Consider the following 27,592-nt stretch of genomic DNA (forward strand, 5'->3'; position numbering starts at 1 on the left):
GCCCTCAAACGTTCCTCAGATAATTTCTTCATTCCAGGAATCTTCATTACTTAGAATCTTTATTGCTTAGAATCGCTGGATTATTGAATACCTACAGTACAAAAGGCGGCCATTCGGCCCATCGAGTCCGCAACTACCCTTTGAAAGAGCAGTCCACTCAAGTCCATATGCCTGTGATTGCCCAATAACCCATGAACCTAACAAATACACCGCGGGTCACTAAGGGGTAGTTTAGCATGGCAAAGACACCCAACACACAGATATTTTAACTGTTGGAGGGAGCACCCGGAGGAAATCCATGCAAACATGGGGAAAATGTGATAATTGTGCACAGACAGTCACACAAAGTTAAAATTGAACCGGGGTTCCTGTCGCTGCGATGCAACAGTGCTAACCACTGTGGCATCATGCCGCCCCTTTTAACTGATTTAACACAGTAAATGCATTAGTTGATGTATGCAGGCCTCCTGTAAGCTAATGTGAACTATTTGCCTGACAGGTATTGCTGCGAACAATCGCTCACCCCCAAGAGTGCACTTCCAAAGAACATCCCGAAATGATGTCAGAGGGGATGTGTGTCTGGCCTCTGCGCCTCAGCAACTGCTGTTTCGGACGTTGAGCTTGGAAATTAACAATTGATGTGTCAAACCTCTCCCCTCCCTCCATTTAACCACTCTTACAGCCCTCTTTGCGACCTCCTTTCTACCCTTCCCACTTCCCTCCCCTCTTCACTACCTCCCCTTCCTTCCCTCCCTTCCAGAAATAGACAACATTTTGTGTTTCAGTGAGCAAACACACTTTATTGCAAGAAATGTTTACAAGTTAAGGTACTCAATCGAATTATTCAGTTGATTAAGTTAAACCTCAAGCTAAGTGTTAACCTTTTTAAAACTTGTGTATTATAACATTATTGTTGTTAATAAATGTTTTGCATTGAAGTTTACATGCTGACACATCTGAAGCAAACATTTAAATGAGATGATTATTAGTTAAAACATAATACAGTAAACAAGATAGAAACATATTTAACAAGGTGGCACACTGATTAGCACTGCGGCCCCACAACACCGAGAGACCCATGTTTAATTTGAACCTTGGGCGATTGTGTACTGTTTGCACATTCACCCGTGACTGCCGGTTCCGGGAAACACGGAATGGAACCACAGAATTCCTACATTGAAGAATGAGGCCATTTGCTCCATCAGGTATCCACCAACGCTCTCCAAGTGTACCTAACCTGGGACCACTCACTCACCCGATTCCAGGAACCTTACCTGCGCATTCCTGGACATTATGGGAAACTTAGCTTGACCAATCCACCGCACCTGTGGGAGGAAATCAGAGCACCGGGAGGAAACCCACGTAGACACGGGAGAACATGCAAACTACACACAGCCAGTCGCAAAAGGCTGGAATTTGACAGAAGTCCCAATGGATGAAATGGCCTTCTTCCGCACTGCAATGATTCGATAAACACTAATGAACAAACAGTTAGATATTGCCAGGGAACTTTGAGCCAAAAGTAGCGGGGCACTTCTAAAAACGTTTGACCAAATCTAAATGACAACATTCACTCGTTTCTAAGCATGAAACGAGTAAAGGTCAATAATATTATTCTGCAGATTTAAATAGTTTCACAGGTTTAAAACAAATAGTTAAATCTATGTTCATGTACAAATAATCACCTTTAGTCATGAAAATAAAAATTACTTTAAAAGAATCAACAACATTCTTCATCTCTGTTTACAAGAAAGAGTGATAAAAACATCATTTTAAAGGTCTACGGATCTTTTAAATACTGACAAATAGTTAGCTGTTACTTTCAATTTAAATCTATTGTTTCAATGACTGCCCTCCTTGGGCGTTCCCAAACTGGCTGCGTCCTAAAGGGGCGGGGCTGTCCCCTCCTGCCCCGCGCTGGAGCTGCGCAGACCGGGAGCTGGATGCCCGGTAGAGCTCAGGGAACTGCTTAAAGTTTATTTTTATAATTAGCGGCACATGGATTCTCGACACCAGCAGGAGGTTACGGTCCAGTGGCAGAGGATTCATGTTCGTTATCCCACCCACAGCGCATTTACCGGGGGGGGGGGGCACTGCAGCTGGATTTGAACATGAAATGAATGAAATGAAATGAAACGAAAATCGCTTATTGTCACAAGTAGGCTTCAAATTAAGTTACTGTGAAAAGCCCCTCGTCGGGGAGACTGTTACGGGAATCGAACCTTGCTGCTGGCCTGCCTTGGTCTGCTTTCAAATCCAGCGATGTAGCCTTGTGCTAAAAAGCCCCTCAGCTAAACAGCTAAACATAGGGTAGGGATTGTGTCCCTACCCTCACCCCATCCCCCCATACCGACGCCCCAGTATATCAGGGACACTGCCGGTGAACTCTGTCCCTCATTCCTTCCTCCCCCTGTTTATCATGGACACTGTCGGTTAACTCTATCTCTCCCTCCCTCGTTTATCAGGGACACTGTCGGTGAACTCTGTCCCTCATTCACCCCACTCCCTTTTTATCAGGGACATTGTCGGTGAACTCTGTCCCTCATTCCTCCCTCCCCCTGTTTATCATGGACATTGTCGGCGAACTCTATCCCTCAACGCCCCCCCCCCCCCCCACACCCACTTTATCAGGGACACTGTCGGTGAACTCTGACCCTCAACACCCCCATCTCCGTTTATCAGGGACAGTGTCGGTGAATTCTTTCCCTCATCCCTCCTCCCCCCGTTTATCAGGGACACTGTCGGTGAACTCTTTCCCTCATTCCTCTTCCCACTCCCCGTTCATCAGGGAAACTGTCGCTGAATTCTATCCCTCAGTTCTCCCCTACCCGTTTGTTACGAACACTTTCGGTGACCACGGACCGTCATTCCCTCCACCCACCCCTCGTTTATCATGTGCAAGGTGCATGACGAATAGAAGGTGTCACATAACCCACAGAACATTTTCCAAATACGTCAGACCCAAGGAGAGGCTCTGTAGATACCAACAAAATAAGCACCATTATAGCCAGTAAAATGTGCAACATCTTCTTCGTACCATCGGTCTGTGGAATTCCCATCAGCAGTAAATTGTACAGAACTGTCGGTGGGGAAGAAACAAGAGAATCGTCGATTATGACTAGAGTATATTTGTAAGCCCTACTTACATGAAAATAATGTGCCCCATTTCCTGTCCCTCAGGGTGATGACTTATCAAACATAATGATCAGTTTTCATAAAACGTGATTGGTAGATTTATAGGATGAGGATTCAGGTGCCCATGGTAAATTGGTTGGTACCACCCTGAAAAGTTAGTCAATGGGTAACCTTGAGACCTCCACCACTGAACCTTCCTTATCACTTAGACAAGGAATTTTGTTTCCCTGCATGTATTGGCTGCCTATCGAACTTGGGAAAAACGGGCGATGCTTTGAAAAATGTGCCATTCTGCTGATTCAGAAATACAAAAAGCAACTGAATAAAAACATAGATCAAATAATACAGAAACTGGTCAGAACATAGCGAAAAGCACAAATTATTAACGCTTAAAGACGTATAAATGAATCACTTTTAAACAAAAATAAATCCATAGATATTTCAAGAATTAAGGAAGGCACAAATTCGGAATAAAACCTCGACCAGGAGGTCTTACTTTTAAGGGAATCAACATCTAAGCTCTAATCCCTCCTTTACGCTCATTGGCTTCTAATTGCCAGTTGAAAGCTCAAGATTCGTTCAAATGGATATCTTTACCTAGAGGATGATTTATTGATCAAACATTGGCCGATGCTTATGATTGACAGGTGACTATCAAGGTTAGTTCAGGGTAATATCATGGAAATACGTTTTTCACGCCGCTGCTTAACACAGACCTTGATGTAACGAATTAAATTGATATATTTTCCTAAATACCCTAAATACAAGTCTTTTCATTTTTAAGAAACGTTCATTGTCACATTATGCTCTAGACAATTACTCACATGAAACGTTCTGTGAAACAATGTATATACTCCTACAGACATGACACTAAAGTTCAATAGTTATGAATAGCGTTTGCTGCCTTTATTGCCAATGAGCCAGTAAAACAACCGTAGATGGCAAATTAAACACAAGAGTGAGAGCCACAAGCTCTATGGTTGGCTCTCCATGCTTTCGATTGTCTATTTACAATAAAAAAATTTAAAAAAAGGATCATTTCAAATCTGTTGCCATTATGGGGCGTGTTTATAAACTGGGTTCTACGAAACTGAGAATGTGAATATCAGCTGTAGAGAGAGGACTCCTCGTATCGTGCTGTTCCTCTCTTTCAATAATGCTTGCTTTGTTTTATTCAATTGCCATCTTTCATTATTTTGAAGACTGGAAAACGAAAAGAGAGATTCTTTCCCGGCAAAGAACCTTCGGACCAGGGCGCTAACCGGAGAGCAAAATAATCGTAAATGTTGCCCTGTCCTTGCCATTCATCTTTACACACCCAGAATAGAATTGTGGGTTGTGACCTGTTTTGTGGGGTGCAGGTGTCTCTCAGTATCTCTAGAATTGGACCTTTCGGGATAAAGTGGTGAGCAGTCAGGTGGGGACTGAAGGAGGTGGCAGCATTCAAGAGGGGATAGAGGGGCAGTGGGCAGTCAGGAGGTAATTGAGGGGGGAGTGGGATCAGTCAGGAGGGGATTCCATGGGAGCGGGGTGCAGTCAGGACGGGATTGAATTGAGTGGGAGAGGGAAGAGCCAGCAGGGGATTGAGCTGGACAGGGCAGAGCCAGGAGAGGGATATTTGAAGGGGGAATATTTGAGGTGGGGCATCTTTGAAGGGCTCTAATATTTGAGGAGGGATATTTGAGGGGAAAATATTTGACACGGATTATATTTGAGAGGGAAAATCTTGAGGATGAGAATATCGGAGTGGGGAATATTTGAGGGGGAAAGAATTCGTGGGGACAATATTTGGGGGCTTATTTATGTCCCTCCGCCAATCTCTCAGGCATTGCAGATTAGATCAAAACCACTCGCAGTGTGAATATTTTTGAAGAAGTTTGACGTTCGGGAAGTATAGATAGTCATAGTCTGTTTTCTTGGGAACAGAAGAGGATGATGTGAGGTTCATTGGACACGTCAGAAATTATGTGAGCACTGTATAATGTGGAAATAAATGCATGAACAATAGAAATAACTTTTTGAAATATTTAACTTATCTCTCAGCGATTAATGTGGAAATTGGAATAGATAACAACTGACAACATGGGGAGACTACACGACCACTCACTACTGCCCCACCATTCAATTCAATCATAGCTGGGCTTCTGCCTCGATGTTGTTTCCTTTCTGTTCCTCAGATCCTTTCATTCCCTCTACGATCATTGTCTATCAGAATAATAATTTCATTCTATATTATTGTCACAAGTAGGCTTACATTAATAATGCAATGAAGTTACTATGAAAGCCCCCAGTCGCCCCATTCCAGCGCCTGTTCGGGCACACGGAGACAGAATTCAGCATGTCCAAATTACCTAACAGCACGTCTTTCGGGATGGTGAGCGGAAACCGGAGCACCCGGAGGAAACCGACGCAGAAACGGGGAGACTCCACACAGACAGTGACGCAAGCCAGGAGGAGAACCCGGGTTCCTGGCGCTGTGAAGCAACAGTGCGAACCACTGCATGATCGAGGCAGAAACCAACAACAATATTTCAAAGCGAATTGGAAACGTTGACGGGGTGCTCGAACCTGCAGCAGTAGAGAGCTGGAAGATGGGATATGTCTGTACAACAGCAATGACGGACACAGACACCGTAATTATGGAATAAATAGCCTGCGTCAGTTTTGTGAAATTGCAGTTATTCTTCATGTTTGTAGTGGTTACAAAATACAGCAACGAGGCGGAATTTATGTGACTGGCCCGAGATGCAGAAGAATATTCTGTTCATGAAAAATGCAGCAAATCAAATCTTCACCCACCAGTGAGAAGCAAAACAGAAAAGGAACAAAGGAAAGAATGGAAGAGAAAGAGGGAGCGAGAGAGGTTTTGGGCGCGAGGGAGAGATAAAGAGCGCAGTTGAAGCCAGACTTGGTCACACCAACCCCTTTTGCCGTACTGCAGCAAGCACATTGTTTCTGTGTTCCAGGATTCATGTTGCTAGAAATACATTATATCCAAATTCCACTGAAGCAGAAGTTACATGATGCACTACACGCTAAGAATGGAGAACAGTTCATCGCAGGCCATAGAAATTCAATGAAACAATGTATTTTTATTCCTTAGGACCTCGGTGCCGTTGGCGAGACCATCATTCATTGCCCATTCCCAATTGCCCTGCAGAAGTTGGTGGCGAGTTGCCTCATTGATCCGGTGAAGTCCCTCACGTGCAGGCTCACCCATAGTGCCGATTGGAAGGGAGTTCCGGGATTTTGATCCGGGACAGTGAAAGACGGTAAAATATCTCCCAGTGGGGCGGCGAGTGTCTTGGAGGAGAATCTCTCGGTGTTGTTGTTCTCAAGCGGCGGCTTCTCTTGTCCTACTGGGTTGTAATGGTCCTAGTCTGGAAGTTGATGTCTCAGGAACGTTGGTGAGTTACTGCAGTGAATGTTGTAGATGGCTGCCACTATTCGTTGGCGGATAAGGGGGTCAACGTTTGTACAAGGGGAGCATTGAACAGGCTGCATGTGCCGGATGACATCCAACATCTGGAGTGCACTTCAGATAATAGAACATAAGAACTAGGAACAGGAGTAGGCCATCTGGCCCCTCGAGCCTGCTCCGCCATTTAATGAGATCATGGCTGATCTTTGTGGACTCAGCTCCACTCGCCGGCCCGTACACCATAACCCCGAATCCCTTTATTCTTTAGAAAGGTATTTATCTTTTTCTTTAAAACGTTTAAAAATGGAGCCTCAACTGCTTCACTGGGCAAGGAATTCCAGAGATTCACAACCCTTTGGGTGAAGAAGTTCCTCCTACACTCCGTCCTAAATCTACTTCCCCTTATTTTGAGACTATGCCCCCTAGTTCTGCTTTCCCCGACCAGTGGAAACAACCTGCCCGCATCTACTCTATCTATTCCCTTCATAATTTTATATGTTTCAATAAGATCCCCCCGCATCCTTCTAAACTCCAATGAGATATGGGGAACAATGTGTCACATGCAAAACACAAAATGGATTAATAATCTGCCTCAGGAACCAAAACTGTACTTATATGATAACGTCATAAAATCATTTGATGTAGACCTGAGAAATAATTATGTCACAGAGTTAACACAAAACAATCTCAAACGGACATTTGATGTGGGCTGTGAAATAGTGTTATCACCCAACTAATACAAAACCAAATCACACGGAAATGTAATCTGGGCCTGTGAAATAACAATATCACCCAGTTAACACAACACAGTCTCACCCGGATATATGATGTGGGCTGTGAAATAATATCACCCAGTGAACACAAAACAATCTCAAACGGACAATTGATGTGGGCTGTGAAATAACATCCCTGACGTCCTGCATGATCATTAACTGAAATGACTGCTGCGCCACACATGCCCGATGTGAACAACCTGGAAGTATGGGCGTCCAGGTATGTGGGACCGAAGGTTCAAGGTGAGGAGGGGGGGAAGGGGGGAGGGGGTGGGGGAGGGGGGAGGGGAGGAAGGGGGCGAGTGGGGAGCAATGTTCAGTGGAGATATGCAGGGATGTTTTTTTTTACACAGAGTGTGGTGGTGGCCTGGAATGCACTGCAAAGTGAGGTGGCGAGGCAGATACGTTAGCGACCGTTAAGATTTATCTGGATCGGTTCATGAACAGACGGAGAACAGACCACCAGGCGGTTGGTTCCGATGCAGGACATTCTGGAGGGGGATGGTGTACAGCCAGTGGTCGTGGTAAACATAGGTACAAACGACATAGTTAATAAAGAAGGATGAGGCCATAAAAGCAGAATTCAGGGAATTAGGAAGGAGGTTAATAAATCGTACCTCAAAGGTAGTGATCTTAGGGTTACTACCGATGCCACGTGCTAGTCAGATTGGAAATGACAGGATATATCGGGTGATCTCATTCTTCCAGCGGAGCAGGCAGAGAGGGGAGTGTTTTTTTGGTAAGGAGAGCTGAAGATAAGGTGAATCTTTGTTATTAACTTACGTTTTTCGGACTTCTTTTTCTTTCAGAGCAGCAGGAAACCGGAAGTCGGTCGTGGGGAGTTCTGGGTAGGTTTGTATTACCTGTATCTCAGTTGGGCCGTTCCTAAACCCGAGACACTACACTTGCAGTATCCCCTACACTTCCACCTCCTCTAACCTAAGGGGTTGAGTAAATATGGGCGGTGGGACCATTACAAATCGGATGGTCTACACATGGGCAGGACTGGAACCAATGTCCTAGGGGGTGCTTTTGCTAACACTGTTGGGAGGTTTTAAACTAATGTGGCAGGGTGATGGGAACCAGAGTAGGAAGTTAGAGGTAAGGAAAGAGACAGCAACTAAAGCCAGTAAGGCACTAGATAATAAACTCAATGTGACTAAGAGGAAGAGTAGACAGCGAAGAGATGATGAATGCAAAGGGACAGGTGGTCTGAGGTGCTTTTGTTTCAATGCGAGAAGTGTAGCAGGTAAGACAGATTAATTTAGGGCTTGGATTAGTAGCTGGGAATATGATGTTATTGGTATTACTGAGACTTGGTTGAGGGAAGGGCAAGACTGATATCTAAATATCACATGGAATAGATGCTTCAGGAGGGATAGAGAGGGAGGTAAAAGGGGTGGAGGAGTTGCATTACTGGTCAGAGATGAAATCACAGCAGTGATTAAGGAGGGCACGATGGAGGATTCGAGCACTGAGGCAATATGGGTAGAGCTAAGAAATAGGAAGGGTGCAGTAACATTTTTGGGACTTCAGTGCAGGCCTCCCAAAAGCCAGCGTGAAGAAGAGGTACAAATATATTGACAGATTATAGAAAAATGTAGGAGCAATAGGGTGGTCGTGATGGGAGATTTTAACTACCCCTACATTGAATGGAGTGTTGGAGGCGTAGATGGAGCAGAATTTGTAAGGAGCATCCAGGAGAGTTTGGTTTAGAGCAGTATGTAAATAGTCCAACTCGGGAGGGGCCATACTGGACCTGGTATTGGGGAATGATCCCGCCAGGAGGTTGAAGTTTCAGTCGGTGATTAATTTGGGAATAGCGATCACAATTCCGTAAGTTTTAGAATACTCATGGACAAAGACGAGAGTGGTCCTAAAGGAAGAGTGCTAAATTGGGGAAAGGCCAAGTATAACAAAATTCGGCAGGAGCTATGGAATATGGATTGGGAGCAGCTGTTTACGGGTAAATCCACATTTGAAATGTCGGAGTCTTTTAAGGAATGGTTGATTAGAGTGCGGGACCGACATGTCCCTGTGAAAATGAGGGATAGAAATGGCAAGATTAGGGAACCATGGATGACGGGTGGAATTGTGAGACTAGCTAAGATGAGAAATGAAGCATACATAAGATCTAGGCGACTTAAAACTGATGACGCTTTGGAGGAATTTCGGGATATTAGGACAAATCTCAAACGCGCAATAAGAGGGCTAAAAGGGGTCATGAAATATATTTGGCGAACAGGGTTAAGGAAAATCCCAAAGCCTTTTATTCGTATGTAAGGAGCAAGAGGGTAACTAGAGAAAGGATTGGCCCACTTAAAGACAGAAGAGGGAATTTATGCATGGAGTCAGAGTAATTGGGTGAGTTTCTGCACTGTAATTGCTATGAAATTCTGAATGAGTACTTTGCATCGGTGTTCACCAAGGAGAGGGACATGACGGATGTTGAGGCTAGGGATGGATGTTTAATTACTCTAGGTCAAGTCGGCATAAGGAAGGGGGAAGTTTTGGGTATTCTAAAAGGCATTAAGGTGAACCAGTCCCCAGGTCCGGATGGGATCTATCCCAGATTACTGAGGGAAGCGAGGGACGAAATAGCTGGGGCCTTAACAGGTATATTTACAGCATTCGTGAGCATGGGTGAGGTCCCGGACGACTGGAGAATTGCTACTGTTGTCCCTTTGTTTAAGAAAGGTAGCAGGGATAATCCAGGGAATTATAGACCTGTGCGCTTGACGTCAGTGGTAGGCAAACTGTTGTAGAAGATATTGAGGGACAGGATCTATTCACATTTGGAAGAAAATAGACTGATCAGTGATAGGCAGCATAGTTTTGTACAGGGAAGGTCATATCTTACAAACCTAATAGAATTATTTGAGGAAGTGACAACGTTAATTGATGAGTGAAGGGCTGTAGATGTCATATTCATGGACTTCAGTAAGGCGTTTGATAAAGTTTCCCATGGCAGGTTGATGGAAAAAGTGAAGTCGTATGGTGTTCAGGGTGTACTGGCTAGATGGATAAAGAACTGGCTGGGAAATAGGAGACAGAGACTAGTGGTGGAGTGGAGTGTTTCAAAATGGAGAAAGTTGACTAGTGGTGCTCCACAAGGATCCGTGCTCGGACCACTGTTGTTTGTGATATACAGAAATGATCTGGACGAAGGTATAGGTGGTCTAAGTAGCAAGTTTGCAGATGATACTAAGATTGGTGGAGTTGCATAGAGCGAGAAGGGCTGTAAGAGAATACAGTAAAATATAGATAGATTGGAGAGTTGGGCAGAGAAATGGAGATGGAGTTCAATCCAGGCAAATGCGAAGTGATGCATTTTGGAAGATCTAATTCAAGAGCGGACTATACGGTCAATGGAAGTGTCCTGGGGAAAATTGATGTACAGAGAGATCTGGAAGTTCAGGTCCATTGTACCCTGAAGGTGGCAACGCAGGTCGATAGAGTGGTCAAGAAGGCATACAGCATGCTTGCCTTCATCGGACGGGGTATTGAGTACAACTGTCGGCAGGCCATGTTACAGTTGTATAGGACTTTGGTTAGGCCACATTAGGAATACTGCGTGCAATTCTGATCGCCTCATTACCAGAAGGATGTGGGTGTTTTAGAGAGAGTGCAGAGGAGGTTCACCAGAATGTTGCCTGGTATGGAGGGTGTTAGCTATGAAGAAAGGTTGGGTACATTAGGATTGTTTACGTTGGAAAGGCGGAGGTTGAGGGGTGGACCTGATTGAGGTCTACAAAATTGTGAGAGGTATGGACAGGGTGAATAGCAACAAGCTTTTTCCAAGAGTGGGGATGTCAATTACAAGGGGTAATGAGAGGAGGAACGTTTAACGGAGATGTGCGTGGAAAGTCTTTTACGCAGAGGGTGGTGGGTGCCTGGAACGCTTTGACAGCGGAGGTGGTAGAGGCGGGCACGATAGCGCCATTCAAGATGCATCTAGACTGATATATGAACGGGCGGGGAACAGAGGGAAATAGATCCTTGGAAAATAGGCGACAGATTTACGTAAACTCTGGAATGGCGCAGGCTGGGAGGGCCGAAGGGCCTGGTCCTGTGCTGTAATGTGCTTTGTTCTTCTTTGTTCTAATATCAGGCAAGATCCTTCTTTTTTTCTTTCTTTCTTTTTCTTGTTTTATCCGCAAGTTATCTAGAGGGGATTGCAGGGAAGGCAGTGCAACGTTCCTCCTGCAGAATGTTTGAGTTGAGGGACACCGTCAGTGTCCCTGCTGATTTCACCTGTGGGATGTGCACCCATCTCCAGCTCCTCAGAAACAGCGTTTGGGAACTGGAGCTGGAGCTGGATGAACTTCGGATCATTCGGGAGGCAGAGGTGGTCATAGACAGAAGCTTCAGGGATGTAGTTACTCCGGAGAATGAAGATAGATGGGTTACGGTGAGAGGGGCTGGGAGGAAGCAGTCAGTACAGGGATTCCCTGTGGTCGTTCCCCTTAGTAACAAGTATACCACTTTGGATACTGATGGGGGGGGGGGGGACTTACCAGGGATAAGCCATGGGGTACATGTCTCCGGCACAGAGTCAGTCCCTGTTGGGCAGAAGGGAAGGGGGGGGGCGAGGAGTGGAGCATTAGTCATTGGGGACTCCCTAGTTAGGGGGAGAGATAAGAGATTCTTTGGGAACAAGAGAGACTCGCGGTTGGTGTGTTGCCTCCCAGGTGCCAGGGCCAGTGATATCTCGGATCGTGTTTTCGGGATCCTTAAGGGGGAAGGGCAGCAGCCCCAAGTCGTGGTTCACATAGGCACCAACGACATAGGTAGGAAAAGGGATGGGGATGTATGGCAGCTATTCAGGGAGCTAGGGTGGAACCTTACAGCTAGAACAAACAGAGTTATTATCTTTGGGTTGGTTCCCGTGCCACGTGCTAGCGAGACGAGGAATAGGGAGATGGAGCTTTTGCACACGTGGCTGCAGGGATGATGCAGGCGGGAGGGATTCAGATACCTGAATAATTGGGGTTCCTTCTCTGGTAGGTGGGACCGCTACAAACGGGATGGTCTACACCTGAAACAGAGGGGTAACAATATCCTGGAGGCGGGAGGGGTGGATTGTTAATGCTCTTCGGGAACGTTTAAACTAATTCAGCAGGGGGATGGGAACCTGAATTGGAGCTCCAGTGTACAGGAGGTTGAGAACAGTGAGGTAATGAGTAAGGATTCAAGGTCGCAGGTGTGTAACGGGAGGCAGGAAGGTGGTTTGAAGTGTGTCTACCTCAACGCCAGGAGCATCCGGAATAAGGTGTGTGAACCTGCTGCACGGGTTGGTACCTGGGTCTTCGATGTTGTGGCCATTTCGGAGACATGGACAGAGCAAGAACAGGAATGGTTGTTGCAAATTCCGGGGTTTAGATGTTTCAGTAAGCTCAGGGGAGGTGGTAAAAGAGGGGAAGGTGTGGCATTGCTAGTCAAGGACAGAATTAGGGTGGCAGAAAGGACGTTTGATGAAGACTCGTCGACTTAGATAGTATGGGATGAGGTTAGAAACAGGAAAGGAGAGGTCACCCTGTTGAGATTTTTCTATAGACCTCCGAAAAGTTCCAGAGATGTGGAGGAAAGGATTGCAAAGATGATTCTGGATAGGAGCGAAAGTAACCGGGTATTTGTTATGGGGGACTTTAACTTTCCAAATATTGATTGGAAACGCTATAATTCGATTCCTTGAGATTGATCAGGTTTTGTCCAATGTGTGCAGGAGGGTTTCATAGTACATAGAACTGTGCAACACAGTACAGGCCCTTCGGCCCACGATGTTGTGTCGAACTATTCCGGAACTAAGATCAAATAAACCTACTCCCAATCATTCTAGTGCACTCCATATGCCTATCCTAAAGTGTCCGACTCCACTGCCACAGCTGGGAGTGCGTTCCACGCCCCAACCACTCTCTGAGTAAAGAACCTACCTCTGACATCCCTCCTATATCTTCCACCATAAACCTTGTAGTTATGCCCCCTTGTAACAGCTACATCCACCCGAGGAAGAAGTCGCTGAACGTTCACTCTATCTGTCCCTCTCATCATCTTGTACACCTCAATTAAATCATCTCTGATCCTCCTTCGCTCCACTGAGAAATGCACTAGCTCCCTCAATCTTTTCTCATAATTCTCAATCTTGGTGTCATCAGCAGATTTACTAACCCAACCTTCAACCCCATCATCCAAGACATTGATAAAAATCACAAATAGCAGAGGACCCAGCACTGATCCCTGTGGTTCATCGCTGGTGACTGGGCTCCAAGTTGAAAATTTTCCATCTACTGCCATACTCTGTCTTCTCTGTGATAGCCAGTTACTGATCGAATCGGCCAAATTGCCCTCTAAGCCATGTCCCCTTAATTTCTACATGAGCCGATCATGGGGCACCTTAGCAAACGCCTTACTAAAATCCATGTATACAACATCAACTTCTCTACCTTCATCTCTGTACTTAGTTACCTCCTCAAAGAATACAATCAAACTTGTGAGGCAAGACTTCCCCCTCACAAATCCGTGCTGACTATCCTGGATTAAGCTATATCTTTCCAAATGATCATAAATCCTATCCCCCAGGACACTTTCCAATAACTTACCGATGACCGAAGTGGGACTAACCGGCCTATAATTCCCAGGGTTATACCTATTCCCTTTCTTGAACAAGGGGACAACATTCGCCTCACTCCAGACTTCTGACACTATTACTGAAGACAACGAGGACATAAAGATCAAAGCCAAAGGCTCTGATATCCTATCCCTCACCACCCAAAGAATCCTGGGATATATCACATCAGGCGCAGGGGACTTATCTCTCCTCAGGTTTCTCAAACTTTCGAACACATCTTCCTTCCGATTATCTACCTCCTCCAGCCTACCAGCCTGTATCGCACTATCCTCCTCAACGACATGGGCCCTCTCCTTTGTGAACTCTGATTAAAAGTATACATTTAGAGCCTCTCCTATATCTTCAGACTCCATGCACACGTTCCCACTACTGTTTCCTGCACAGTATGTCGATGGGCCAATAAGACGCGAGGCCGCATTGGATTTGGTACTGGGTAATGGACCAGGCCATTTGGCGGTAGGTGATCACTTTGGTGATAGTGACCTCAATTCGGTTACGTTTACCTTAGCGATGGAAACGGTTAGGTATACACCGCAGGGCAAGAGCTATAGCTGGGGGAAAGGCAATTGTGATGCGATTAGGCAAGGCTAAGGATGCATTGGATGGGGAAGGAATCTGCAGGGGATGTGCACAATTGAAATGTGGAGCTTGCTTAAGGAACAGCTAATGCGTGTCCTTGATAAGTATGTACCTGTCAGGCAGGGAGGAAGTGGTCGAGCGAGGGAACGCAGGTTTACGAAGGTAGTTGAATCACTTGTAAAGAGGAAGAAGGAGGCTTATGTAAAGATGAGATGTGAAGGTTCTTTTGGGGCGCTTGAGTGTGACAATTTAGCCAGGAAGGACCAAAAGAGAGAGCTAAGAAGAGCCAAAAGGGGACATGAGAAGTCTTTGACAGGTAGGATCAAGGGAAAACCCGAAATCTTTCTAGAATTATGCCAGGAAAAAAAGAACGACTAGGGTAAGAGTAGGGCCAGTCAAGGACAGTAGTGGGAAGTTGTGCGTGGAGTCCGAGGAGATAGAAGAGGCGCTAAATGAATATTTTTCGTCAGTATTCACACAGGTAAAAGACAGTGTTGTCGAGGAGATGACTGAGATACAGGCTACTAGATTAGACGGGTTTGTGTTTCATAAGGAAGAGTTGTTAGCAAATCTGGAAACTGTGAATATAGATACCCTGGGCCGGATGGGATTAATCCTAGGATTCTCTCGGAAGCTAGGGAGGAGATTGCAGAGCCTTTGGCTTTGATCTTTATGTGGTCATTGTCTACAGGAATAGTGCCATAAGACTGGAGGATAGTAAATGTTGTCCCATTCTTCAAGAAGGGAAATAGGGACAACCCCGGTAACTATAGACCAGTGAACCTTACGTCTGTGTTGGGAAAAGTCTTGGAAAGTATTACAAGTGATAGGATTGGTAATCATCTACAAATGAATAATTTGATTAGGGATAGTCAACACGGTTTTGTGAAGGGTAGGTCGTGCCTCACAAATATTATTGAGTTCCTTGAGAAGGTGACCAAACAGGTTGGCGAGGGTAAAGCAGTTGATGTGGTGTATATGGTTTCCAGTAAAGCGTTTGATAAGGTTCCCCAAGTTCGGCTATTGCACAAAATACGAAGGCATGGGATTGAGGGTGATTTAGGCTTATAGAATTTACAGTGCAGAAGGAGGCCATTCGGCCCATCGAGTTTGCACCGTGACTTGGAAAGAGCACCCTACCCAGGCCCACACCTCCACCCTATCCCCATAACCCAGTAACCCCAATTTTGAACACTAATGGCTATTTACCATGTCCAATCCACCTAACCTGCACATCTTTGGACTGTGGGAGGAAACCGGAGCACTCGGAGGAAACCCACGCTCACAAGGGGAGAACGTGCAGACTCCGCACAGAGAGTGACCCAAGCCGGGAATCGAACCTGGGACCCTGGAGCTATGAAGCGATTGTGCTAACCACTGTGCTGCTTTGCTGCCGTTAGCGGTTCGGTTGAGAAATTGTTTAGCTGTAAAAAGACAGGGGATGGTGGATGATGGGACATGTTCAGCCTGGAGTTCAGTTACTAGTGGTGTACCACAAGGATCTGCTTTCGGGCCACTGCTGTACGTCATTTTTATAATTGACCAGGAGGAGGGGGTAGAAGGATGGGTGAGTAAATTTGCGGATGACACGAAAGCCGGTGGAGTTGTGGACAGTGCGAAAGGATGTTGCAGGGTACAGAGGGACAGAGATATGCTGCAGAGCTGGGCTGAGAGGTGGCAAATGCAGTTTAATGCAGAAAAGTGTGAGCTGATTTATTTTGGAGGGTGTACCAGGAAGAAAGAGTACTGGGCTAATGGTAAGATTCTTGGCAGAGTGGATGAGCAGAGAGATCTCGGTGTCCATGTACATAGATCCCTGAAAGTTGCCACCCAGGTTGAGAAGGTTGTTAGGAAGGCGTACGGTGTGTTTGCTTTTATTGGTAGAGGGATTGAGTTTCAGAGCCTTGAGATCATGTTGCAGCTGGACAAAACTCTGGTGCGGCTGCATTTAGAGTATTGCCTGCAGATCTGGTCGCCGCATTATAGGAAGGATGGGGAAGCATTGGAAAGGGTGCAGACGAGATTTAACAGGATGGTGCCTGTATGGAGGGAAAATCTTTTGAGGAAAGGCTGAGCGACTTGAGGTTGTTTTCCTTAGAGAGAAGAAGATTACGAGATGACATAAAAGAGGCATAAGAGGTGATCAGAGGATTAGGTAGGGTGGATAGTGAGAGCCTTTTTCCTCGGATGGTGATGGCTAGCACGAGGGGACTTAGCTTTATATTGAGGGGAGATAGATAGAAGACAGATGTCAGAGGTAGGTTCTTTACTCAGAGAGTAGTAAGGGCGTGAAATGCCCTGCATGCAACTGCAGTGGACTCGCCAACATTAAGGGTATTTAAATGGTCATTGGATAAACATATGGATGATAATGGAATGGTGTAGATGGGCTTTAGATTGGTTTCACAGTTCGGCGCAGCATCGAGGGCCGGAGGGCCTGTACTGCGCTGTAATATTCTATTGTTCTATTGGATTTATGAAGGGAATACCGTGCTTGACAAATTTGTTGGAATTCTGTGAAGATTTAACCAGTACAGTTGACAAGGTGGATATATTTGGATTTTCAAAAGGAATAATATACTGTTGTGCAAACTGAAAGCGCATGTGATTGGGGGAAACATATTAAGTTGAATAGAAAACTGGTTGGCAGAGATGAAACAAAGATTCGCGATTAATGGGTCCTTTTCAAACTGGCAGGCAGTAACAAGTGGGATACCACAGGGATCTGTGCTGGGACCCCAGCTATTCACAATATATATTAATGATTTGGATGAGGGAACAAAATGTAACATCTCGAACTTTGCAGATGATACAAAGTTAGGTGGGAGAGTGAACTGTGACGAGGATGCAGGGATCCTACAGCATGATCTCGACAGGTTGGGCGAGTGGGCAAATCAATGACAGATGCAGTATGATTTGGATAAATGTGAGGCTATTCACTTTGGAAGCAAAAACAGGAAAGCCGATTACTACCTGAATGGTTGTAAATTGGGAGAGGGAAGTATCCAGCGGGACCTGGGTGTCCGTGTGCACCATTCGCTGAAGGTAACCTTGAAGGTGCAGCAGGCGGTAAAGAAGGCTCATGGTATGTTGACCTTCATTGCGAGAGGTTTCCAGTATAGAAGCAGGGATGTGTTGCTGCAATTGTACAGGGCCTTGGTGAGGCCACACCTGGAGTATTGTGGCAGTTTTTGTCTCTTTCTTTGAGGAAGGATTTTCTTGCTCTAGAGGCAGCGCAGAGAAGGTTTACCAGATTGATTCCAATGGTGGCGGGACTGTCATATGAGTAGAGATTGATTAGGGCGGGATTGTTCTCGCTGCAGTTGAGAAGAATGAGGGGGGATTTCATAGAGACTTATAAAATTCTAACAGGACGAGACACGGCAGATGCAGGGAAGATGTTACCAATGATGGGCGTGTTCAGAACCAGGGGTCACAGTCTGACGATTCAGGTTAACCATTTCGGACAGAGAGAAGGATACATTGCTTCACATAAAGAGGGGTGACCCTGTGGAATTAATTGCCACAGGAAGTTGTTGATGCTAAAACTTTGAATATATTCAAGAGGCGGCCGAATATAGCACTTGGGGAGATTGAGATCAAAGGCTATGGGGAGAAAGCAGGATTAAGCTATTGAGTTGGATGATCAGCCATGATCGTGATGAATGGCAGAGTAGGCGCGAAGGATCATCAGGCCTCGCACTGCTCCGATCTTCTATGTACCTATATATCTATGTATGCCGAAGGGCATGTTCCTGTGCTGTCTTGTTCTTTGTTCTTTTTGAATGGAAAATGCCGCCACGGCGATAACTTGGTGCACGAACCTGGCACAGGTGAGTTTTTACACCTTTTTATTTGCATGGAACTTCGTCAATACAGCAGAGGCAGGAGACATCGGCAGACAGCTTTATGGTTTGTTAATGTTTTTAATTGATGGTGCTTAGCGTTTTTATATTTGTTGAAATGCATATAAAATGTAAGGAATATATGTATGTGTGTTTGTGTATCTATATATATGGAAGTCACAGAAGCTGAATAATTATTTTCTTTAAAATTTGCTTTGGAATGAGTAAGTCAATTCCATTTAAGGATCTATAATGGATGTGGTGCTCACTCGCTGACGGATATGATTGCCCACCTAAGACACGAGTTATTTTTCAAAGATTCTGGGTGTCTGAAGAGCTTCGTCCGAAAGCCGTATCTTAATCACTCACTTGACCATAGTTTCAAAATGGTGGGATCAGTCCTTGGATGGTATGTAGCGGGCATTGGTTCTTATGCTCCCTTACCGGTCCTCCTCTTGACATCGGGTTTTCACGAATAATGGTGATCATTCACGGAGGAGGCTCCTCCAAGTAGATCTCCTCTGAGCAATGGTCTCCAAGGCATGGATGCTTTTGTCCATTTCTTAAGGGAGTACTTTGACCTCCTCTTTTTGCGGATCTTTCCTTGAACTGGGTGAAGAAGATTTGCTTTTGCAGTCGGGACTCTGACATCCTCAGCATATAATGGCCCAGTGGTGTTATTTTCCGATGATCATGGCATCGACACTGGTGCTATTGACTTGTTCAAGGACACTATGGTAGCACTCATTTCCTCCAAGCTGATTCAACGCTAAAGTACATGTGGATTTTTCAATGAATTTTAACCTGTATTGCTCATATACCTTCCTGATGAAATGGTAATCTTTAGAATCTTATCAGACCATAGACCATGAGACATAGGAGCATAATTAGGCCACTTGTCCCATCAAGTCTGCTCCGCCATTCAATCATGGTTGATATTTTCACATCCCCATTCTGCTGCCTTCTCCACATTACCCCTGATCCCCTTATTAATCAAGAACCTATGTATCTCTGTCTTACAGACACTCAGTGAATTGGCCTTCACAGCCTTCTGTGGCAAAGAGTTCTACAGATTCACCACCCTCTGGCTGAAGAAATTCCGACTCATCTCTGTTTCAAAGGATCATCCTTTTAGTCTGAGATTGTGTCCTCTGGTTCTAGTTTTTCCTATAATTGGAAACATTCTCTCCACGTCCACTCTATCCAGGCCTCGCAGTATCTTGTAAGTTTCAATAAGATCTCTCATCGTTCGAAACTCCAACGAGGAGTTGGATAATTGGAGCACATTCTGGGGAACTTGGGGCCTGTACAAACAGAATCGGTGACTCCTGAACCAGAGGGGCATCAATATCCTGGGAGGGAAATTTGCTACAGCTCTTCAGGGCGGGGTGGGGGCTTAAACTAATTTGGCAGGGGGAGGGGAAACTGATTTCTAGTCCAGGAGATAGCGTTGCTAGAGTTCAGGAAGGTGACGGTAGTGCAGTACTGAGGAAGGTACCAAGGTCACAAGAGTGGACCTGCAGGCATGAAGATGGTTTGAAGTGTGTCTACTTCAATGCGAGGAGCATCAGGAATAAGGTTGGTGAGCTTGAAGCATGGATTGGTACCTGGGACTACGATTTTGTGGCCATTACGGAGACGTGGATATAACAGGGGCAGGAATGGTTCTCGGAGGTCCAGAGGTTTAGATGTTTCAGTCAGATTAGGGAAGATGGTAAAAGAGGTGGAGGAGTAGCATTGCTAATCAAGGATATTATAATGGCTGCAGAAAGGCAGTTTGAGGACTATCTGTCTACCGAGGTAGGGTGGGCTGAAATTAGAAATAGGAAAGGGGCGGTCACTTTGTTAGGAGTTTTGTATATGCCCCCAAACAGTAACAGAGATGTGGAGGAGAAGATTGCAATGCAGATTTTGCATAGGTGCGGTAATCACAGGGTAGTTGTCATGGATGACTTTCACTTTCCAAATATTGATTGGAACGACTATAATTCGAAAAGTTTGGGTGGGGTTGTTTTTATCCAGTGTGTGCAGCAGGGTTTCCTCACACAATATGTGGATAGACCGACAAGAGTCGGCGTCAGATTGGGTTTCGTACTGGGTAATAAAACGGGCCAATTGTTAGATTTGGTTGTGGGAGAGTACTTTGGAGATAGTGACCACAATTCGTTGACTTTCACTATAGCAATGGAGAGGGATAGGAACATAAGGCAGGGCAAGGTTTATAACGAGGGGGGGGGGAGGGTAATTACGATGCGATTAGGCAAGAATTGGGGAGCATAAGATGGAAACAGGAACTGTCAGGGATAGGCACAATTGAGATATGGAGCTTGTTCAAGGAGCTAATACTGCGAGTCCTTGATATGTATGTCCCTGTCAGGCAGGGAGGAAATGGTCGAGTGAGGGAACCATGGTTTACAAAAGAGGTTGAATGTCTTGTCAAGATGCAGAAAGGCCTTTTGCAAAGAGGAGAAAACAAGGTTCAGTTAGGGTACTTGAGGGATACAAGATAGCTGGGAAGGAGCTCAAGAAACGGCTTAGGAGAGCTAGGAGGGGGCATGAGAAGTCATTGGCGGGTAGGATCAAGGAAAACACCAAGGTTTTTTTACACATATGTCAGGAATAAAAGAATGACCAAGGTGAAGTTAGGGCCTGTCAAGGACAGTAGTGGGAACGTGTGCATGGAGTCTGAAGAGATAGGAGAGGACCGAAATGAATACTTGTCTTCAGTGTTCACAAAGGAGAGGGGCCATGTTATTGAGGAGGATAGTGCAATACAGGCAGGTAGGCTGGAGGAGGTTTATATTCGGATGGAAGATGTGCTAGAAGATTTGAGAAGCTGAGGATATATAAGTCCCCTGGGCCTGATGGTATCCTAGGATTCTTTGGGAAGCGAGGGATGAGATTGCAGAGCTTTTGGCTTTGATCTTTATGTCTTCACTGTCCACAGGAATAGTTGCAGAAGACTGGAGAGAGGCAAATGCTGCCCCCTTGGTCAAGACAGGGAATCCGTATAACCCTGGGAATTATAGGCCGATTAGTCTCACTTCGGTCATCGGTAAGCTATTGGAAAGGACCCTGAGGGATAGGATTTATGATTATTTGGAAAGATACAGCTTAATCCAGGATAGTCATCACGGATGTGTGAGGGATAAGTCTTGTCTCACAAGTTCATTGTATTCTTTGAGGAGGTAACTAAGTACAGAGATAAAGGTAGAGCAGTTGATGTCGTATATATATTGTTAGTAAAGCGTTTGATACTGTGCCCATGGTCGGCTCATGCAGAAAGTAAGTAGGCATGGAATAGAGTGAAATTTGCCCGATTGGATCTGTAACTGGCTATCGCATAGAAGACAGGAGCCCGGCCAACAGCGGTCTACCACAGGGATCAGTGCTGTGTCCTCTGCAATTTGTGATCTTTATCAATGTCTTGGATGATGGAGTTGAAGGATGGGCGAGTAAATTTGCTGATGACACCAAGATTGGTGGAGTAGTGGATAATGTGGAGGGCTTTGTTGGAGGCTGCAAAGAGGCATTGATAGCATGCAGAGTTGGGCTGAAAAGTGGCAGATGGAGTTTAATCCTGATAAGTGTGAGGTGATTGATTTTGGTAGGACAAATTTGAATGCGGATTACATGATTAACGGCAGGGTTCTGACGAATGAGGAGGAGCAGAGAATCTCGGGGTTCATATCAATAGATCCCTGAAAGTTGCCACTCAAGTGGATAGAGCCGTGAAGAAAGCTTATTGTTTGTTTGCTTTTATTAGCAGGGGGATAGTGTTTAAGAGCCGTGAGGTTATGCTGCAACTGTACATGACCTTGGTTAGACCACATTTGGAGTATTGTGTGCAGTTCTGGTCACCTCATTATAGGAAGGATGTGGAAGCATTGGAAAGGGTGCAAAGGAGATTTACCAGGATGCTGCCTGAATTTGTGGGTAGGTCTTATGAGAAAAGATTGAGGGAGCTAGGGCGTTTCTCATTGGAGCGGAGGAGGGTGAGAGGTGACTTAATTGAGGTGTATAAGATGATGAGAGGGATAGATAGAGTGGGCGTTCAGCGACTTTTTCCTCGGGTGGATGTAGCTGTTACAAGGGGGCATAACTATAAAGTTCATGGTGGAAGATATAGGATGGATGTCAGAGGTAGGTTCTTTAGTCAGAGACTGGTTGGGGCGTGGAACACACTCCCAATTGTGGTAGTGGAGTCGGGCACTTTAGGAACTTTCAAGCGGTTATTGGATAGGCATATGGAGTGCACTAGAATGATTGGGAGTAGGTTGATTTGATCATAGTTTCAGACTAGTTCGGCACAACCTAGGGGCGGTACGGTAGCACAGTGGGTTGCAGAATTGCTTCACAGCTCCAGGGGCCCAGGCTCGATTCCCGGCGTGGGGCACTGGCTGTGCGGAGTCTGCACGGTTTCCACCCACAGTCCAAAGATGTACAGGTTAGATGGATTGGCCCTGGTAAATTGCCCTTAGTGTCGACAATTTCCTTTACTGTTGGGTGGGGTTACTGGGTTATGGGGATAGGGTGGAGGTGTGGAGTTGGGTAGGGTGGAGGTGTGGACTTGGGTAGGGTGCTCTTTCCAGGAGCCGGTGCAGAGTCGATGGGCTGAATGACCTCCTTCTGCACTGTAAATTCTCTGTAAACATCGTGGGCCGAAGGGCCTGTACTGTGCTGTACAGTTCTATGTTCTATGGTCTATGAGTACAGACCCAGAGCCCTCAAACGTTCCTCAGATAATTTCTTCATTCCAGGAATCTTCATTACTTAGAATCTTTATTGCTTAGAATCGCTGGATTATTGAATACCTACAGTACAAAAGGCGGCCATTCGGCCCATCGAGTCCGCAACTACCCTTTGAAAGAGCAGTCCACTCAAGTCCATATGCCTGTGATTGCCCAATAACCCATGAACCTAACAAATACACCGCGGGTCACTAAGGGGTAGTTTAGCATGGCAAAGACACCCAACACACAGATATTTTAACTGTTGGAGGGAGCACCCGGAGGAAACCCATGCAAACATGGGGAAAATGTGATAATTGTGCACAGACAGTCACACAAAGTTAAAATTGAACCGGGGTTCCTGTCGCTGCGATGCAACAGTGCTAACCACTGTGGCATCATGCCGCCCCTTTTAACTGATTTAACACAGTAAATGCATTAGTTGATGTATGCAGGCCTCCTGTAAGCTAATGTGAACTATTTGCCTGACAGGTATTGCTGCGAACAATCGCTCACCCCCAAGAGTGCACTTCCAAAGAACATCCCGAAATGATGTCAGAGGGGATGTGTGTCTGGCCTCTGCGCCTCAGCAACTGCTGTTTCGGACGTTGAGCTTGGAAATTAACAATTGATGTGTCAAACCTCTCCCCTCCCTCCATTTAACCACTCTTACAGCCCTCTTTGCGACCTCCTTTCTACCCTTCCCACTTCCCTCCCCTCTTCACTACCTCCCCTTCCTTCCCTCCCTTCCAGAAATAGACAACATTTTGTGTTTCAGTGAGCAAACACACTTTATTGCAAGAAATGTTTACAAGTTAAGGTACTCAATCGAATTATTCAGTTGATTAAGTTAAACCTCAAGCTAAGTGTTAACCTTTTTAAAACGTGTGTATTATAACATTATTGTTGTTAATAAATGTTTTGCATTGAAGTTTACATGCTGACACATCTGAAGCAAACATTTAAATGAGATGATTATTAGTTAAAACATAATACAGTAAACAAGATAGAAACATATTTAACAAGGTGGCACACTGATTAGCACTGCGGCTACACAGCACCGAGGGACCCATGTTTAATTTGAACCTTGGGCGATTGTGTACTGTTTGCACATTCACCCGTGACTGCCGGTTCCGGGAAACACGGAATGGAACCACAGAATTCCTACATTGAAGAATGAGGCCATTTGCTCCATCAGGTATCCACCAACGCTCTCCAAGTGTACCTAACCTGGGACCACTCACTCACCCGATTCCAGGAACCTTACCTGCGCATTCCTGGACATTATGGGAAACTTAGCTTGACCAATCCACCGCACCTGTGGGAGGAAATCAGAGCACCGGGAGGAAACCCACGTAGACACGGGAGAACATGCAAACTACACACAGCCAGTCGCAAAAGGCTGGAATTTGACAGAAGTCCCAATGGATGAAATGGCCTTCTTCCGCACTGCAATGATTCGATAAACACTAATGAACAAACAGTTAGATATTGCCAGGGAACTTTGAGCCAAAAGTAGCGGGGCACTTCTAAAAACGTTTGACCAAATCTAAATGACAACATTCACTCGTTTCTAAGCATGAAACGAGTAAAGGTAAATAATATTATTCTGCAGATTTAAATAGTTTCACAGGTTTAAAACAAATAGTTAAATCTATGTTCATGTACAAATAATCACCTTTAGTCATGAAAATAAAAATTACTTTAAAAGAATCAACAACATTCTTCATCTCTGTTTACAAGAAAGAGTGATAAAAACATCATTTTAAAGGTCTACGGATCTTTTAAATACTGACAAATAGTTAGCTGTTACTTTCAATTTAAATCTATTGTTTCAATGACTGCCCTCCTTGGACGTTCCCAAACTGGCTGCGTCCTAAAGGGGCGGGGCTGTCCCCTCCTGCCCCGCGCTGGAGCTGCGCAGACCGGGAGCTGGATGCCCGGTAGAGCTCAGGGAACTGCTTAAAGTTTATTTTTATAATTAGCGGCACATGGATTCTCGACACCAGCAGGAGGTTACGGTCCATTGGCAGAGGATTCATGTTCGTTATCCCACCCACAGCGCATTTACCGGGGGGGGGGGGGGGCACTGCAGCTGGATTTGAACATGAAATGAATGAAATGAAATGAAACGAAAATCGCTTATTGTCACAAGTAGGCTTCAAATTAAGTTACTGTGAAAAGCCCCTAGTCGGGGAGACTGTTACGGGAATCGAACCTTGCTGCTGGCCTGCCTTGGTCTGCTTTCAAATCCAGCGATGTAGCCTTGTGCTAAAAAGCCCCTCAGCTAAACAGCTAAACATAGGGTAGGGATTTTGTTCCTACCCTCACCCCATCCCCCCATACCGACGCCCCAGTATATCAGGGACACTGCCGGTGAACTCTGTCCCTCATTCCTTCCTCCCCCTGTTTATCATGGACACTGTCGGTTAACTCTATCTCTCCCTCCCTCGTTTATCAGGGACACTGTCGGTGAACTCTGTCCCTCATTCACCCCACTCCCTTTTTATCAGGGACATTGTCGGTGAACTCTGTCCCTCATTCCTCCCTCCCCCTGTTTATCATGGACATTGTCGGCGAACTCTATCCCTCAACGCCACCCCCCCCCACACCCACTTTATCAGGGACACTGTCGGTGAACTCTGACCCTCAACACCCCCATCTCCGTTTATCAGGGACAGTGTCGGTGAATTCTTTCCCTCATCCCTCCTCCCCCCGTTTATCAGGGACACTGTCGGTGAACTCTTTCCCTCATTCCTCTTCCCACTCCCCGTTCATCAGGGAAACTGTCGCTGAATTCTATCCCTCAGTTCTCCCATACCCGTTTGTTACGAACACTTTCGGTGACCACGGACCGTCATTCCCCCCACCCACCCCTCGTTTATCATGTGCAAGGTGCATGACGAATAGAAGGTGTCACATAACCCACAGAACATTTTCCAAATACGTCAGACCCAAGGAGAGGCTCTGTAGATACCAACAAAATAAGCACCATTATAGCCAGTAAAATGTGCAACATCTTCTTCGTACCATCGGTCTGTGGAATTCCCATCAGCAGTAAATTGTACAGAACTGTCGGTGGGGAAGAAACAAGAGAATCGTCGATTATGACTAGAGTATATTTGTAAGCCCTACTTACATGAAAATAATGTGCCCCATTTCCTGTCCCTCAGGGTGATGACTTATCAAACATAATGATCAGTTTTCATAAAACGTGATTGGTAGATTTATAGGATGAGGATTCAGGTGCCCATGGTAAATTAGTTGGTACCACCCTGAAAAGTTAGTCAATGGGTAACCTTGAGACCTCCACCACTGAACCTTCCTTATCACTTAGACAAGGAATTTTGTTTCCCTGCATGTATTGGCTGCCTATCGAACTTGGGAAAAACGGGCGATGCTTTGAAAAATGTGCCATTCTGCTGATTCAGAAATACAAAAAGCAACTGAATAAAAACATAGATCAAATAATACAGAAACTGGTCAGAACATAGCGAAAAGCACAAATTATTAACGCTTAAAGACGTATAAATGAATCACTTTTAAACAAAAATAAATCCATAGATATTTCAAGAATTAAGGAAGGCACAAATTCGGAATAAAACCTCGACCAGGAGGTCTTACTTTTAAGGGAATCAACATCTAAGCTCTAATCCCTCCTTTACGCTCATTGGCTTCTAATTGCCAGTTGAAAGCTCAAGATTCGTTCAAATGGATATCTTTACCTAGAGGATGATTTATTGATCAAACATTGGCCGATGCTTATGATTGACAGGTGACTATCAAGGTTAGTTCAGGGTAATATCATGGAAATACGTTTTTCACGCCGCTGCTTAACACAGACCTTGATGTAACGAATTAAATTGATATATTTTCCTAAATACCCTAAATACAAGTCTTTTCATTTTTAAGAAACGTTCATTGTCACATTATGCTCTAGACAATTACTCACATGAAACGTTCTGTGAAACAATGTATATACTCCTACAGACATGACACTAAAGTTCAATAGTTAAAACTATGACTGTGTTGCCACAGTAATTGTCTTGTAAAATAATTTCACATTTTCACCCATGCATTCAATTAGAGCTCAAGCCCATGAATAAATCAATGAATCAATAAGTCAAGAAAATATCACAGGTACACTTTCGGTGAATTCTGTCGGTAATACACCCTCCCCCCACACCCACTTTATCAGGGACACTGTCGGTGAATTCTGTCGGTAATTCACCCTCCCCGACACGCACTTTATCAGGGACACTCTCAGTGAATTCTGTTGGTAATACACCCTCCCCCCTACACTCACTTTAATCAGGGAAACTCTCGGTGAATTCTGTCCGTAATACACCCACCCCCCACACCCATTTCATCAGGGACACTGTCGGTGAATTCTGTCCGTAATACACCCCCCCCACACCCACTTTATCAGGGACCTTGTCGGTGAATTCTGTCCGTAATACAACCCCCCCCCCCCCACACCC

This window comes from Scyliorhinus torazame, chromosome 20, assembly GCF_047496885.1.
Source record: "Scyliorhinus torazame isolate Kashiwa2021f chromosome 20, sScyTor2.1, whole genome shotgun sequence".
In the NCBI taxonomy this organism is placed as follows: domain Eukaryota; kingdom Metazoa; phylum Chordata; class Chondrichthyes; order Carcharhiniformes; family Scyliorhinidae; genus Scyliorhinus; species Scyliorhinus torazame.